General features: G+C 35.7%; 3 pseudogenes; all 3 read left to right on the forward strand.

Annotated features, from left to right (window-relative positions):
- Nucleotides 1–15,182, forward strand: part of LOC137724833 (disease resistance protein RUN1-like) — a 46,578-nt pseudogene that overhangs the window by 16,652 nt on the left and 14,744 nt on the right.
- LOC137725701 (disease resistance protein RPV1-like) lies at nt 665–8,119 on the forward strand (annotated as a pseudogene).
- Nucleotides 9,884–13,831, forward strand: LOC137726806 (putative disease resistance protein At4g11170; annotated as a pseudogene).

The raw sequence follows: 15,182 nt of genomic DNA on the forward strand, positions 1-15,182 counted from the left end.
CATATGAATAAATCCAATGACTATTTGTCCAAAAAATAAAAAATTCCAGTGACTAAACCAATATGAATAAATCCATAATCTTCCAAGAAACGACGTCGTGCATATATAAACAACTCCTGAATAATTTATACATAAAGTTGCTGCCTGTGAGATAATTTGGTTAAAATTCAAAGTTCTGAAGTTTTTTTTCATTAGTTTTATTCAACTATTAAGATCTGTTTAGTTTTATTTGACTATAATATGGTAGGGAGATTGATAGTTGTAACGATTGTGAAATATCTTATGGTGAAATCAAACAAAATAAGTCTGTAATTCTTAAAGATTTTTCATCAACAATTCAATGAGTTGATTTCTCACTTGTGCTTGGAAATATAGGTTCCAAATCTTGTTCAGTCTCTATTGGTGAACAACTATATTCTTAGCCCTCCATGATTCTGTAGTGTGGAACTCACTTATTTGCTTTTGGAAATTATAAAAATGTCCTCAATTGAAATTACTTGGAAATTGTCCGGAAAACTTAGCGAGAAATTGGTGACTTACTAACTGGGAAAATTCAAGACCGTGTACGCGTAAAGACCTTTTTAGTGAGAAAATTCAAGACCTTTTTAGTCATGGCATTTCCAGAAGGGCCTTTGGAACTTTGTGCATGTAGTCAAAAGCCAATTCAAGTAAAATCTGAAATAGTCTGCCTCTCCCTCCCTCTCTCTCTTGTTTCATTAGATCCACCTTAATTCTGAAGTCTGAACGTCTCTCTCTCTTGCTTTATTGGATCCTCTTTAATTTTGAACCAGTCTCTCTCTCTCTCTCTCTCTATTCACAGTTAATCTCCCTGCAACTACTACTTGCTGGATCTGAAAATTAGAGGTTATGGATATGTCGTCTTCTTCTTTGTCATCCGCTACCGCTCCTGCTGATGCCGATGATACAAAACAGTAATTGTTCTGGATATATTATTTTGAAGGCGAAGTTTTCTTATTTTGAAGGTTAAGAAAACAAAGAAGCCCTTGTCAAATTGGTAACTTGTAAGAGGTTAGTTAGTGTTTATTCATTGATACTGTTTAAGCTCTTTCTGTATTTTTTTGTGATTTCTTTTTAATTAGTAAGTTTTGGTGTTGTGTTATGCTGGCATTTAATTTTCTAATTAATTTTTGTTATGTCTGCTGTTAATTTCTTCGCTGGTGACCTGTCACCGGATGCCACTTTGTTTTGTTTGCATCTTTATCACTAGTCTTCCTTTACTTGCCCCATTTTCTATTTTCGTTCGTCTCTCACTTGTTGAAACTTTGTGCATATAGTCAAAAGCCAATTCTAAGTTTATTCTCCTTAATTCGGTGCAATGTCATAATATTATTTCTCTTTAATTAACAATTAATCTCTCTACAACTACATTTTTTTTGCTGGGTCTGAAAACTAGAGGTTATGGATATCGCTTCTTCTTCTTCATCCGCTGCTGCACCTGCTGATGCTGATGATACCAAAAAGTACGATGTGTTTATTAGTTTCAGAGGTGAGGACACCCGCCGTACTTTCACCAGCCACCTCCACGCTGCCTTACTTGATAAAAAAATCACAACTTATATTGATGACAAGCTTAAGAGAGGAGATGAAATCGCACCTGCCTTCTCCAAGCAGTCAAGGAATCAGAGCTTTCGGTGATCATTTTCTCGAAAGGTTACGCTTCTTCCACGTGGTGTTTGGATGAGCTTGTGCATATCCTAGAATGCAAGGAAAAACATGGCCAGTTGGTTATACCCATTTTTTACGATACCCTTCCATCGGATGTACGAAAACAACGGGGGAGTTATGCACTTGATCTACTTGAACAACGTTTCAAGAACAGTATCGACAAGGTGCATAAGTGGAGGGATGCTTTGACGAATGCAGCAAGTATATCTGGCTTTGATTCAAAAAATTATGGGTAACTAATTCTTTAACTTGTATTAAATTATAAATTTTCTTTAAACTTGTGACGATTTCGTTTGTGCTAAGGCTCTCTAAGGTATAAATTATGACTACTTAGTACTACGGTCTGGTGGTATTCCTTTTTACTTAGAAGTGAGAGGTCTTAGGTTCGAATCTTGTGTGGCTTAGTTGAAATGCCCCTCCTCTTAGTGTAAAAATATTGATGTATTTCCAAAAAAAAAAAAAAAAAAAAAAAAAAAGAAAAACTTTGTAAGGTATTATATTTAAGACTAACTATTGCTTTCCTTCATAATCATATATGCCAGGACGGATGCCGACTTAATTAAGGAAGTTGTAAAGGATATTTGGACCAAATTGTGTCACGAATCATCCTGCGATTTGAAGGGCTATGTTGGAATTGAAAGCCGCATCAAGAAGATTGAATTGTTATTAAGCATTCATTCACTGGATGCTTGCATCACCGTATGTATTTGGTGCATGGGTGGTATTGGCAAGACCACCCTTGCTGAAGCTGTATTTCAAAGACTCTCTTCTAAATTCGAAGCTTCTTGTTTTCTTATAAATGTTAGGGAGAGAGAACAAAAACAAGGGCTAGAACAGTTGCAAAAGACACTTCTCAAAGAGATATTAAAGGAAGAAGGTCTATCCATAGGATCAACTAGTGTTCGAAAAAGGCTTAGCCGCACAAAGGTCCTCGTTGTTCTTGATGATGTGAGTAGTTCAGTGCAAATCGAACGTTTAGTTGGCGATCGTCCTTGGTATGGCACTGGAAGTAGAATCATTATCACAAGTAGAGATAGGAGCATGCTTGGGCAAACTGTTGAAGATGATAAGATCTATGAGGTTGAGGGATTAAAACCAGATGACGCTCTTCAGCTCTTCTGTTCGCGTGCCTTCAAGAATAACATTACTCGTATAATAGATTATAAGGAGTTGGCAAAAAAGGCGGTGGCTTATGCCAAAGGTGTTCCTTTAGCTCTTACAGTTTTGGGGTCGTCGTTCTGCAATTGCAAGAGCAAAGATGAATTCAAGAAACTGAAACGATTTCCCAGTGAAGATATCCAAAAAGTTTTGAGAATAAGTTATGATAGATTGGGAGAAAATGAGAAGGAGATGTTCTTGGATATAACATGTCTTCATAAAGGGGAGCCTGTGGATAAGGTACAACGAATGTTAGATGTTTGTGGATTCTCTGCGACAAGTGGAATTAGACTTCTCATTGATATGTCTCTCATATCAATTGTTTCAAAATGGGGAAGGGAAACCATAGAGATGCACAATTTGCTACAAGAAATGGGAAGGACAATTGTTCATGAACAATGTATTAAAGATCCCGATAACGAAATAGGTTGTTCACTGGTGAAGATGTCTATCATGTATTGAAGAGTAACACGGTAAGAGCTAAACGTATTCAGTTTTTTTCCTTTCTTTTTTTTTTTTCAGCAAAAAAAAAGTTACAAACTTTAGATGATTACACAACAAAGTAAAACTAATTTATAACAAAGAAATCAGATTGTTAAAAGATGAATTTGATTGAATTTATATTGTGTTAGGAAGTGCTTGTAATATGAACAAAATTTTGTTTTTTTAGACAAGTAGAGGATGATACATTTTAGGGAACTTTTATGAATAGGGCTTGTGCTAAGTTTATTTTAACTAAAACCCAAGCTGTAACTTTAATGAAAAAATAATTAAATAGTAATGAAAAAGAATTAAATTTTAATAAAGATGATGAAGTAACTTAAATTTTAATGAAAATGACACAATTTTAATGTAAAGAAAATTAAAAAAAAAAAAAAAAACCTGATGCATGGGACCCGTATGTCCATCATAGACATTGTTTATGAAACTGAACACTATTTATGAAACTAAATAGTATTTATGAAACTGAACACTATTTATGAAACTGAACGGTACAACACTATTTATTGGTCAAGTTTCATAAATAGTGTCTAGTTCTTGGTCAACTTTCATAAATAGTGTTAGTTCTTGGTCATTTTTCATAAATAATGCCTAGTTATTCGGTCCAATTTTATAAATAGTATCTCTTTTTTGGTCCACTTTCATAAATAGTATCTAGTCCTTTGTCATATTTCATAAATAATATCTAGTTCTTGGTACATTTTCATAAATAATTTCAACCTATTGGTTTACTTTTAGAAATAGTGTCTAATTATTGGTTTCGTTTCATAAATAGTATCTACTTATTGGTCTAGTTTCATACAAGTGTCTAGTTATTGGTTTAGTTTATAAATAATGGAAAGGGATCCTCTCCGGATCCCTTCCACCAAATCCCTTTGAAATTTGATCAAACGGCTAAAAACAAGGGTCCCTTTAAAAGGTATAATAACTTTAGCTGTTGGATTAAATTTCAAGGGTCCGGATTGATTGATTGGGTGGATTTGACGGAAGATATCTGGAGAGGATCCCTTTCCATAAATAATGCCTACTTATTGATCAAGTTTTATAAATAGTGTCGAATTTTTGGTTCAGTTTCATAAGGTTTGAAACTCAAACCCTTTTTGGTCCTGTAACAGCACCCATTACACCGAAAAGATGAACCCAGAAGTGATCATTTAGATCAAGATCTTGAGAAGATTATATTCTCAGTAATTGTATTTGAAAAGCTGTTTTTGATTACCAAATTAAAATTCCCACATATTTTTTTACGTACCTACAATAATAAATATAGCTCTCCATCCGATTTCTTGAACTTGGGTGTCATCTTGAAAAAGAATTTCCTTGCATCCGGAACACAAGTGGTATATTGCATGTTATTATGTAAGTGGTGATAAATTTTATTTTTTATGTTATTAATTTTTTAACACAAGATCTCACCACTTGTAGAGACACGTGGTGTACCATCCCGTGTTCCGGGCACATTGAAAAATATCTCGTCACCTTAACTACTATTGAAAAACAACACCAAAAAAAATAAAACTGGGGAATGTAATTTAATATGAAGTTTTTTTTATTGTTCTAAGAAAAAAAAAAAATCTCTTAATGCAGCTAACAATGAGAGAAGAGGGGGAGTGCGGGGGGAGGGGGGGGCACCCAGCGCGTATTTGGTTTTTTGTATTTTTTTTTTTTATCATTAAATAAAATTAGTATATGATTTTTTATTAAAATGCAAAAATTTGAATCTCTTTTCTTTTAGTTTTCTTTATATTTTGCTAGACTAAGACACGTGTACATCATTACCATTGCAAATATTCTTTATTCCAAATGTGCGTTACATTTAACATGTTGAAAACATTATATATATATATATATATATATATATTCACATTTAAACTTTCTAGTTATTCTCAGGAAACTCCAAATGTTGAAGCCATACGGGTTGATTGGTCTTACGTTGAAAAGCGAGCATTGAAACGTTCAGACTTCAGAAAGATGTCTAACCTAATAATGCTAATTGTGGTTGGTGGCTACCAATTCACCGCTTCTCTAGACCTTCCTGATTCTCTTCGTTATTTTTACTGGCCTCTTTATCTACTAGAATCTTTACCGTCAAATTTTTCTCCGGAAAATCTAGTTGAGCTTCATATGCCCAATAGCAAAGTTAAGAAGCTTTGGAAAGAAGAGCAAGTATATTATATTATATGCCTATTTTAATTCTTGTATAAAATCAAGTGTAGAAATTAATTATACTAATTCTTTATACTTCTATTTCATTGTTGCAGATACTTGTCAACTTACAAGTTATCGATCTGTGTGACTCTGAGTATCTAATTGAAGTTCCAAATCTCTCTGGGTGTCTTAAAATTGTGGAGATAAATCTCTGGGGCTGTAAAAATTTGGTTGCAATTCCTTCGTATTTTCAACATCTTGACAAGCTTACTCGTCTTGATCTTGGAGCCTGCAGGAGTCTCAAATATCTTCCAAAGATGCCAGGAAATATTACATACTTATGTTTACAAAACACTGGTATAAAGGAGTTGCCTGAATCAGTTTGGTCTAACAAAAATATTTCTTACTTGAATATACGTCATTGCAAAGACCTTGAGAAACTTCCAAGCAACAGGTGTAAAATGAAAGTTTCTGATTGTTTTAATCTAGATGGCTGCACATCCCTTGGCGAGTTTTCTGAGCTTCCCAAGGATATAACCACATTATCATTGGTTGATTGCAAGAGACTTGTGAGTCTACCAACCAACCTTTGTAAGTTGAAATATGTGGAGGAACTCGATCTCTCTTGGTGCTCTAAACTTGAAGACTTCCCCAAGATCCTGAAGTCAATGGAACATATGAAGTCCTTAAATTTAAGTGGAACAGCGGTTAAAGAGCTACACTCATCAATTGAGTTTCTCCCTGCTCTCAAAAGAATTTATCTAGTAGATTGCAAAAGGCTTTCAAGGATCCCAAAGAGCATATGTAAGTTGAAATGTCTCGAGGAACTCGATCTCTCTTGGTGCTCTAAACTTGAAAACTTCCCTGAGATCCTAGAGTCAATGGAACATATGAAGTTCTTAAATTTAAGTGGAACAGCGGTTAAAGAGCTACACTCATCAATCGAGCTTCTCCCTACTCTCAAAAGTATTTATCTAGAAGCTTGCGAAAGGCTTTCAAGTATCCCACAGAGCATTTGTAAGTTGAAATATCTTGAGAGACTTGATCTCGAAAATTGCTCTAGATTTTCCAATTTCCCTGAAATCTTGAAGCCAATGAAACATTTGGTATCTCTTAGTTTGCAAGGGACAGCTGTCAAAATGCTTCCTTCGTCTTTTGAAAATCTATTTAGGCTTCAAACTTTAGACCTTAGTGGCTGCAAGCAACTTAAGGATGTCCCTGTCTGTCTCTTTTGCTCAAGCTCATTGGAAGAATTAAATCTGAGTGGAACCAAGATTAGGAGCATACCTGCAAGCATCAAACATGCTTATCGGTTGTCTATACTCAACTTAGTCGACTGCAAGCGGCTTCAATCTTTACCAGAGCTCCCAGTGCTATGTAATGTTGAAGTTCAAGGATGCACGTCGCTGAAGACAGTGTCAAGTACAAGGACAGCACCCACACAAGGTTGGGTTAAACGTGATGATCATGAGTTTGAAGCTAGTGAATCAAGTGATGAGTCCAAAGCAAATGAAAGTGATGATCATGAGTCTGAAGCCAATGGAACTGAAGATGATTCGGACTTTTAATCCAACAATCTTAAGCATCATAAAGCACAAGTTATGGACAAGTGTGTAATATCCTATTTTAAATATTGTTTTATTATTTTAGTATTGTTTATACTTTATACATATAAAGCGCAAGTTATGGCAAGTGTGTAATATCCTATTTGTTATCTTTACAACTTGATTTACAAGTGCAGTGGCATCTTGAAATAGACCTTTATATCATAAACTTAGACATTAATTAATACGCTATGCCAGGGCAAAGTAAAAATCTCATGACCAAGTGCGATAGTTTGAACATTCGACACTACAGAGATATGCGATTGTTCAATGGTTGAACTGCAATTTGCAAAAATTATGAATGGCCAAACTGGACTAGCACCGGCAAAACTCACTGTTCTTGTTTGAACCAAACAAGATCAGCGACACATTTTATTAGAGTGGGTAAAAAATTACAACAAATTAAGGCTGAAAAAAGAAAGGCACAGAACCAATTTAATAATATAATCATCAAATTTGTAACAACGATAAAACTATAGGAGTCTTTGCTTCAATAGGACTAGGAACATTCCAAAATTAAGAAGAAAAACTATACATCGCACTACAAGATAAAGGAAAAAAAAGAACGAAGAAAAAGCAAGATGCATACACAAAGAAATGAAATACAAAATATACATTACAAGTTCGATGGCTGAATTACATTTTGACCACGAAATATTCAATTTTCTCTCTAGCATCCAAAATTTCTTTCTCCAAGTCTTTGGGATATATTTGTTATGATTTGACACTTATCAGGAAGTAACATGGACACAAAACTTTGCTACTCGAGATGAAAGAATTGGGGAAACATTAAAGTTCTAAGTACCTTTTTATCAGCTTCTTTTAACTTTGCGTTCAGTGAGTTAACCTCCTCTGTACTCAGTTGATTTACAAGATGTTTCTCCAATTCAGGTACTCTGGGTTTCTGCTGATTGCCTTGCTGCTTTTCCTCAGCATCAGGAGGAGGAGGAGCAACTGGCTTCCGTGGCCTTCCCCCAGCTGGGGGTGCCACGTGCTGAGCACCAGGACCAGGCATTGGTTTCTGCTGATAACATAACTCTATCAACCTCACTGACTGTAGTATAAATCCTTCATCTACTTATTTCTACCATTTTAACATCAATTCCGCATTTATACTAACACGAAATAAAAATATCAGCTTAGATCAGAGAATTAAGAGATCCTGAGCTCACATTTACCACTTCAACAACAATTAGACTAAAAATCAAAATCAATCTGATTCGGAACACAGTTCCTCCAGCATCAAATCCGGATCATCACTATAATTACACAAATATAATCATACACATCCAATTATACATATATACACAAGCATACATATATAGAGAGAGTACCTGCGCAAGGACCTGTTTGGGGAGACCGGAGCCCTGGAAGAAAGCGACGGCTTCATTGCCACTAATCCGGCCATCGCGGTCCAAATCGGCTCGTCGGAAATATGCATCGAAGAGATCCACATTCGCCGATTGGTTCTGCGCCGACGCCATCGCCACTGTCGGATTGCGATTCGCGGAAGATCAGAACAAGGAATCAATCGAGAGCGACTCGCTCTCGGGCAGTACGAGTGAGGAATGCCGGGAAGAATCAGAACACCACGAATTCAGAGAACCAAGGTTTCGATGCGTTAGGAAACGACGACGTACAGTGGGGATTTGGTTGCCCTTCTTCTCCGATTCGGAGCAAAATGAAAAGACGACGGACAATGCCAATAGTCTGAGGTAGAAAAAGGCTCGTCGTCAATCGATTTTCCCGTTCTGTTTTCTGTGACAAAAATGGTACTGTATTTGTTGTGATATTTCAAAACTGCCACTGATCCTAATGAGCCCCGCCCATTAAGTACTGCCACAACAAATACAATAATCAGAGCTGATCAGAAAGTTTATGTTTGGATTTGTCAACTTGTACAAGGTGGGGAAACAAAAACGTGCACATATAGAAAGGTACAAATTAATGCGAGATTGAGAAGGAAGTTACAATTTAGAAATCAAGGTGCTTTATTTGTTAGGATTAGACATGTTATATTATCATAGTGTATGCAAATCGTTCTGTAAATCCGTCTAAAGAGGAAATCTAATTCATATCATGACCAACAAGCAATTCATGTCCACGATGGTGTTGTGTTTGCGTTTCATTGGTTTCACGTCCTCTTTTTTTTTTTTTTTAACGAGCGATCAATGATTAATGTTCTAAAATATGATTATAAACCCTTTAAATAACTTCATTAGTTGGCAAAATTAAGAGAATTTGATTGATCTTTTTTGTGATCGCCTCATTTTCGCTATTGAGTTAGTCCTTGAAACTTGTTGTATTACATGATGTGTATGGAAAGGTCTATTAAATTAAACCTTAGGGATCTTTAAAGTAGTACTAAGTTTCAGATCAAAATCAAAGAACCGGCCCTAGTAATTGATGTAATTAGTAAACATCGACACATAATGTAATGCATTCTTTATTGTATATGTTAGTTTGGTGTATGTCGCTGGCCACTCTCCATTGATGTGTGCAATTCCATTGTGGGAGCTTATTTTGTTCTCAGTTGTAACAAATGTCTCAATCACTAAGATGAATTTCTCGAATTTAATCAAGTACATGTCAATTTATGTGCACCTAACTATTTTTTAGTATGAACAGTTGCACCTTCTTATTTGCAAATGCTAAGAACAGTTGTTGTGCTTAAACTGTAAGTTATGGATACAGACATAACTTGGATCCTAATTTGAAATTTGATGTTACAACACAAATATTAAAGTTGAGCATTATTCATGTGGTATTTGTTGTAATATTTCAAAACTGCCCTTCTCGAAGCAATCGAGGAATCATAGCTTTCGGTGATCATTTTCTCGAAAGACTATGCTTCTTCCACTTGGTGTTTGGATGAGCTTGTGTGTATCCTAGAATGCAAGGAAAAACATGGCCAGTTGGTTATACCTGTTTTTTACGACACCCTTCCATCGGATGTACGAAAACAACGGGGAAGTTATGCACTTCATCTACTTGAACAATGTTTCGAGAACAGTATCGACAAGGTGCACAAGTGGAGGGATGCTTTGACGAATGCGGTAAACATATTTGGCTTGGATTCAAAAAATTATGGGTAAATAAAGTCTGTTTGTTACTCTACTTGAATCCAACTTTTTAAATTTAAAATCAATTTTCAAGTTTTAGGTTTTAAAAACTCGTTTGGTATGACTATTTTCAAAAATTGAACTCAAGACTAACTAAAAAATATAGTCTATTATCTAAAAACACAAAAAATGAGTTTTTAAAGTTTTTAAACTTAAACTCACTCCTTTCTTTTCTCTCCCTCCTCTCCTCTCACTTCAAATTTATCTCTCTTTTCTTCTTTCTCTCTCCCCCTTCTCCTTTTTTTTTTTTTTTTTTTTTTTTTTTTTTAACCTATTTCGTCTCTCCTTCAATCCACTCTCTTCTTTCTCTCACTCCTCTTTCTCTCCATCTCCTCCGATCCTTTCACTTCTTTCACTTTCCTCCGATCATTTCTTACTTTCTTTCCTCCTCTCTCATCTTTCTCTCTTGACCCCCTCTTTTTGGATCTCTTTGTCCAGTTTAAGTTGTAGGATTCAAAACTTTTAAATCACATGCCAAACAATTTTTTTAAGTCTTAAAGATAATTGTTTTCAAGAAAAATTCTTAAGAAATGTTTTGAGAAATTATAAAAATTTTCAAATACGATACCAAACAAGCCCTAACTAATTCTTTAACTTGTATTAAATTATAAATTTTCTTTAAACTTGTGACAATTTTATTTGTGCTAAGATTTTTAACGTATATATATATTTAAGACTAACATTTGCTTTCTTTCATAATCATATATGCCAGGACGGATGCCAACTTAGTTAAGGAAGTTGTAAAGCATATTTGGACCAAATTGTGTCGCGAATCATCCTGCGATTTAAAGGGCTATGTTGGAATTGAAGGCTGCATGAAGAAGATCGAATCGCTATTAAGCATTCATTCACCGGACGCTTGCATTACTGTAGGTATTTGGGGCATGGGTGGTATTGGCGAGACCACCCTTGTTGAAACTGTATTTCACAAACTCTCTTCTAAATTCGAAGCTTCTTGTTTTGTTAAGAATGTTAGGGAGAACTCAGAAAAAGCAGATGGACTAGATCACTTGGAAAAAACACTTCTTAAGGAGATATTAAAAGAAGAAGGTCTATCCATAGGATCAACTATTGTTCGAAAAAGGCTCAGCCGCACAAAGGTCCTCATTGTTCTTGATGATGTGAGTAGTTCAATGCAAATGGAACATTTAGCTGGCGATCGTCTTCGGTATGGCACTGGAAGTAGAATCATTATAACAAGTAGAGATAGGGGCACACTTAGGCAAACTGTTGAAGAGGATAATATCTACAAGGTTGAGGTATTAAAACTGGACGACACTCTTCAGCTCTTCTGTTCGCGTGCTTTCAAGAATAACAGTACTCGTAGAATAGATTACGAGGAGTTGGCAGAAAAGGCCATGCATTATTTCAAAGTCATTCCTTTAGCTCTTATAGTTCTGGGGTCCTTGTTCTTCAATTGCAAAGCCAAAGAAGAATGGGAAGATGAATTCAACAAATTGGAACGATTTTCCAGTGGAGATATCCAGAAAGTGTTGAGAATAAGTTATGATTGATTGGAAGAAAAAAAAAATGAGGAGGAGATATTTATGGATATAGTATGTTTTTATAAAGGGTGGCCCATGGATGAGGTAAAACGAAGGTTAGATGTTCGCGGATTCTTTGTGACAGTCGGAGTTAGAATTCTCATTTATATGTCTCTCATATCCATTGGTTGAAAAGGGGGATGGGAAACCATAGAGATGGAGGATATATTTTTCTTAGATATGTCTCTCATAGAGATGCACGATTCACCACACGAAATGAGAAGGACAATCGTTCAGGAACAAAGTATTAAAAATCCTGGTAAACGGAGTCGGTTGTTCACTTATGAGGATGTCTATCGTGTATTGAAGAGTAACACGGTAAGTGCCAAATGCATTCTCTTTTTTTTTCTTTCTTTAGGAAAAAAAATTACAAACTTTAGATGATAACAAAACAAAGTAAAACTCATTTAAAATAAAGAAGTTAGACTGTTAAAAGAAGAATTTGAATGAATTTTTATTGTGTTTGGAATATGAACAAAATTTTGTTTATTTAGAAAAGTTATGAGGGTACACTTATGTTGGATATTTGACTAGACCAAGAGAGTTATACATCATTACCATCGCAAATACTCTTTGTTCCAAATGTGCATTACATTTGGAACATGTTGAAAAAAATGTGCGTTACATTTTAACATGTTGAAAACATATATTCACATTTAAACTTTCTTCTTATTGTCAGGAAACTCCAAATGTTGAAGCTATAAACGTTAATTGGTCTATGATTGAGGAGCGAGCATTGATAGATATGTGCAAACTTCAAAAAATGTCCAACCTAATAATGCTAAGACCGTTTGGCGGAATGACCGCTTCTCTAGACCTTCCCGATTCTCTTCATTATCTTGAGTGGCCTCATTATCCATTGGAATCTTTGCCGTCAAATTTTTGTTTGGAAAATCTAGTTGAGTTTCATATGCCAAGTAGCAAAGTTAAGAAGCTTTGGAAAGAAGAGCAGGTATATTATATTAGATGCTTCCTTCGTCTGTTGAAAATCTAATTGGGCTTCAAACTTTAGACGTTAGTGGCTGCAAGCACCTTAAGGATGTCCCTGATGGTCTCGTTTGCTCAACCTTATTGCAAGAATTAAATCTGAGTGGAACCAAGGTTAGGAGCATACCTGCAAGCATCAAACAAACTTCTCGGTTGTCTAAACTCTTCTTAGTCGGCTACAAGCAGCTTCAATCTTTACCAGAGCTCCCAGTGCAATTTATTGTTGAAGCTCAAGGCTGCACGTCGCTGAAGACAGTGTCAAGTACAAGGACAGCACTCACACAAGGTTGGGTTCTAACATGATTGTTTTTGCAAACATTTTATTAATTGACCAAAATTGGATAACAATGCAAGGAGCAACATAATGGAAGAAGCACAGATTATAATTATGCGAGAGGCAACTAGTGTTCCATCAAAGGACACTCCTTGGCCTAAGATTAAGGTTATATGTCCGAGAAAAGAAATTCCAAATTGGTTCAGCTATCAAAGTGAGGGATCTTCTGTGAACATCAAGCTTCATTCAGATTGGCTTTCAAAGCGGCATTGTTACTTGACTGCAAATGCTAATTTCATTGGCAAATTCATGGGTGAAAGACCGTTCACTTCTAAAATCCATATCGGAAGCAGCCGCCAGAACTACTATTACAACCAACAACACGTGTATGTGTGGAGTGAGGCCTTTAGAATTGAAGAGGTAGAAGAAGAATGCTCCCCTGATGTTTACAAACTTGCCAATGAGGCCTCTGTTGTCTTCTGCCTGGTGGTTTTAAAACAACTTGCTTCTGCTTCCCGTATGAAGGTGGAAAGCTGTGGTACATGCCAGTTGTATGCCAAAGATGCTGAGAAATTCAAATTTGATCATGTCTTCATGTCAAGGGAACCAAAAGTAGAAGAAAAAACAAGACAAGATGACGATTCCAAAGGTGGTCGATCAATTGATGAGCCTAAAGCCAGTGGATCAAGTGGTATGTCTGACACAAATTTTTTTTTGAGTTATGAAGATGAACATGGTCTGAAGCCAGTTGAACTTATTAGGATTTGGACTTTTAATCCAACAATCCTTAGCATCATTATACAATAGAATTAGGAAAAACTTTATGAGAAATTGTACATTGAGAGCTCACTTGTCTCCAAGAAATAAGACAACAAATAGGCAAGGCTTTTATTATTTTGGTATCTTTAAAGCGCAAGTTATGGACAAATATGTAATATCCTATTTGTTATCATTAAAACTTGATTTCCAAGTCCAACGGCATCTTGAAATTTGCCTTTATATCATAAACATAGACATTAATTAACACACCACACCAGGGCAAAGTAAAAATCTCACGACCAAGCGCCCTAGTTTGAACATTCAACACTACAAAAATATGCGATTGTTCGATGGCTGAACTGCAATGAGCAAAAAATATGAATGGCCCAATTGGACTAACACAGGAAAAACTCAGTGTTCTTGAAACACAACTCAGTGTTCTTGTTTGAACCAAACAAAGATCAGCGAAACAAATTTGATTAGAAAGGGTAAAATATTATAGCAAATTAAGGCTGAAAAAAAAAGGCACAGACCCAATTTAATAATACAATCATCAAATTTGTAACAACGATAAAACTGTAAGGGTCTTCGCTTCAATAGAACTAGGGACATTCCAAAATTAAGGAGAAAAATTCTACGTCACACTACAAGATAAAGGAAAAAAAGAATGAAGAAAAAGCGAGATGCATACACAAAGAAATGAAATACAAAAGAAACATTACAAGTTCGATGGCTGAACTGCATTTTGACGCAGAAATATTCAATTTTCTCTCTAGCATCCAAAATTTCTTTCTCCAAGTCTTTGGGATATTTGTTATGATTTGACACTTATCAGGAAGTAACATGCGCACATAACTTTGCTGCTCAAGATGAAAAAATTGGGGAAACATTTATGTTCTAAGTACCTTTTTATCAGCTTCGATTGCTTCTTTGGACTTTGAGTTCAGTTAATTAACCTCCTCTATACTCGGTTGATTTACAAGATGTTTCTCGAATTCTGGTGCTCTGGGTTTCTGCTGATTGCCTGCTGCTTTTCCTCAGCATGAGAAGGAGCAACTGGCTTCGGTGGTCTTCCTCCAGCTGGGTTTGCCATGTGCCGAGCACCCGGACCAGGCATCCGTTGCTGTTGTTGAAAGCCTTTTAAAGTGAAAAATAAGAAACTATTCTCCATCGAAGAAGGACATGGTTTCAAAAAATAAAAGCGATTTGTTTTATGGATGAATACCAGAAGCAGGTCTGAGGTCTCCAGGCTACATTGCCAGCATTGGAGTAATTATTTGTAGGTTGAGAAATATTAGATAAATTAAACATAACATTCCTTGGTAGCATTGCTGGAAGAGGGCGTCCCTCCCTAAACTGCTCCATCAAATATAATGTGACACAGTGACAAGTCTAAGGG

This window comes from Pyrus communis, chromosome 2 (assembly GCF_963583255.1).
Source record: "Pyrus communis chromosome 2, drPyrComm1.1, whole genome shotgun sequence".
In the NCBI taxonomy this organism is placed as follows: Eukaryota; Viridiplantae; Streptophyta; class Magnoliopsida; order Rosales; family Rosaceae; genus Pyrus; species Pyrus communis.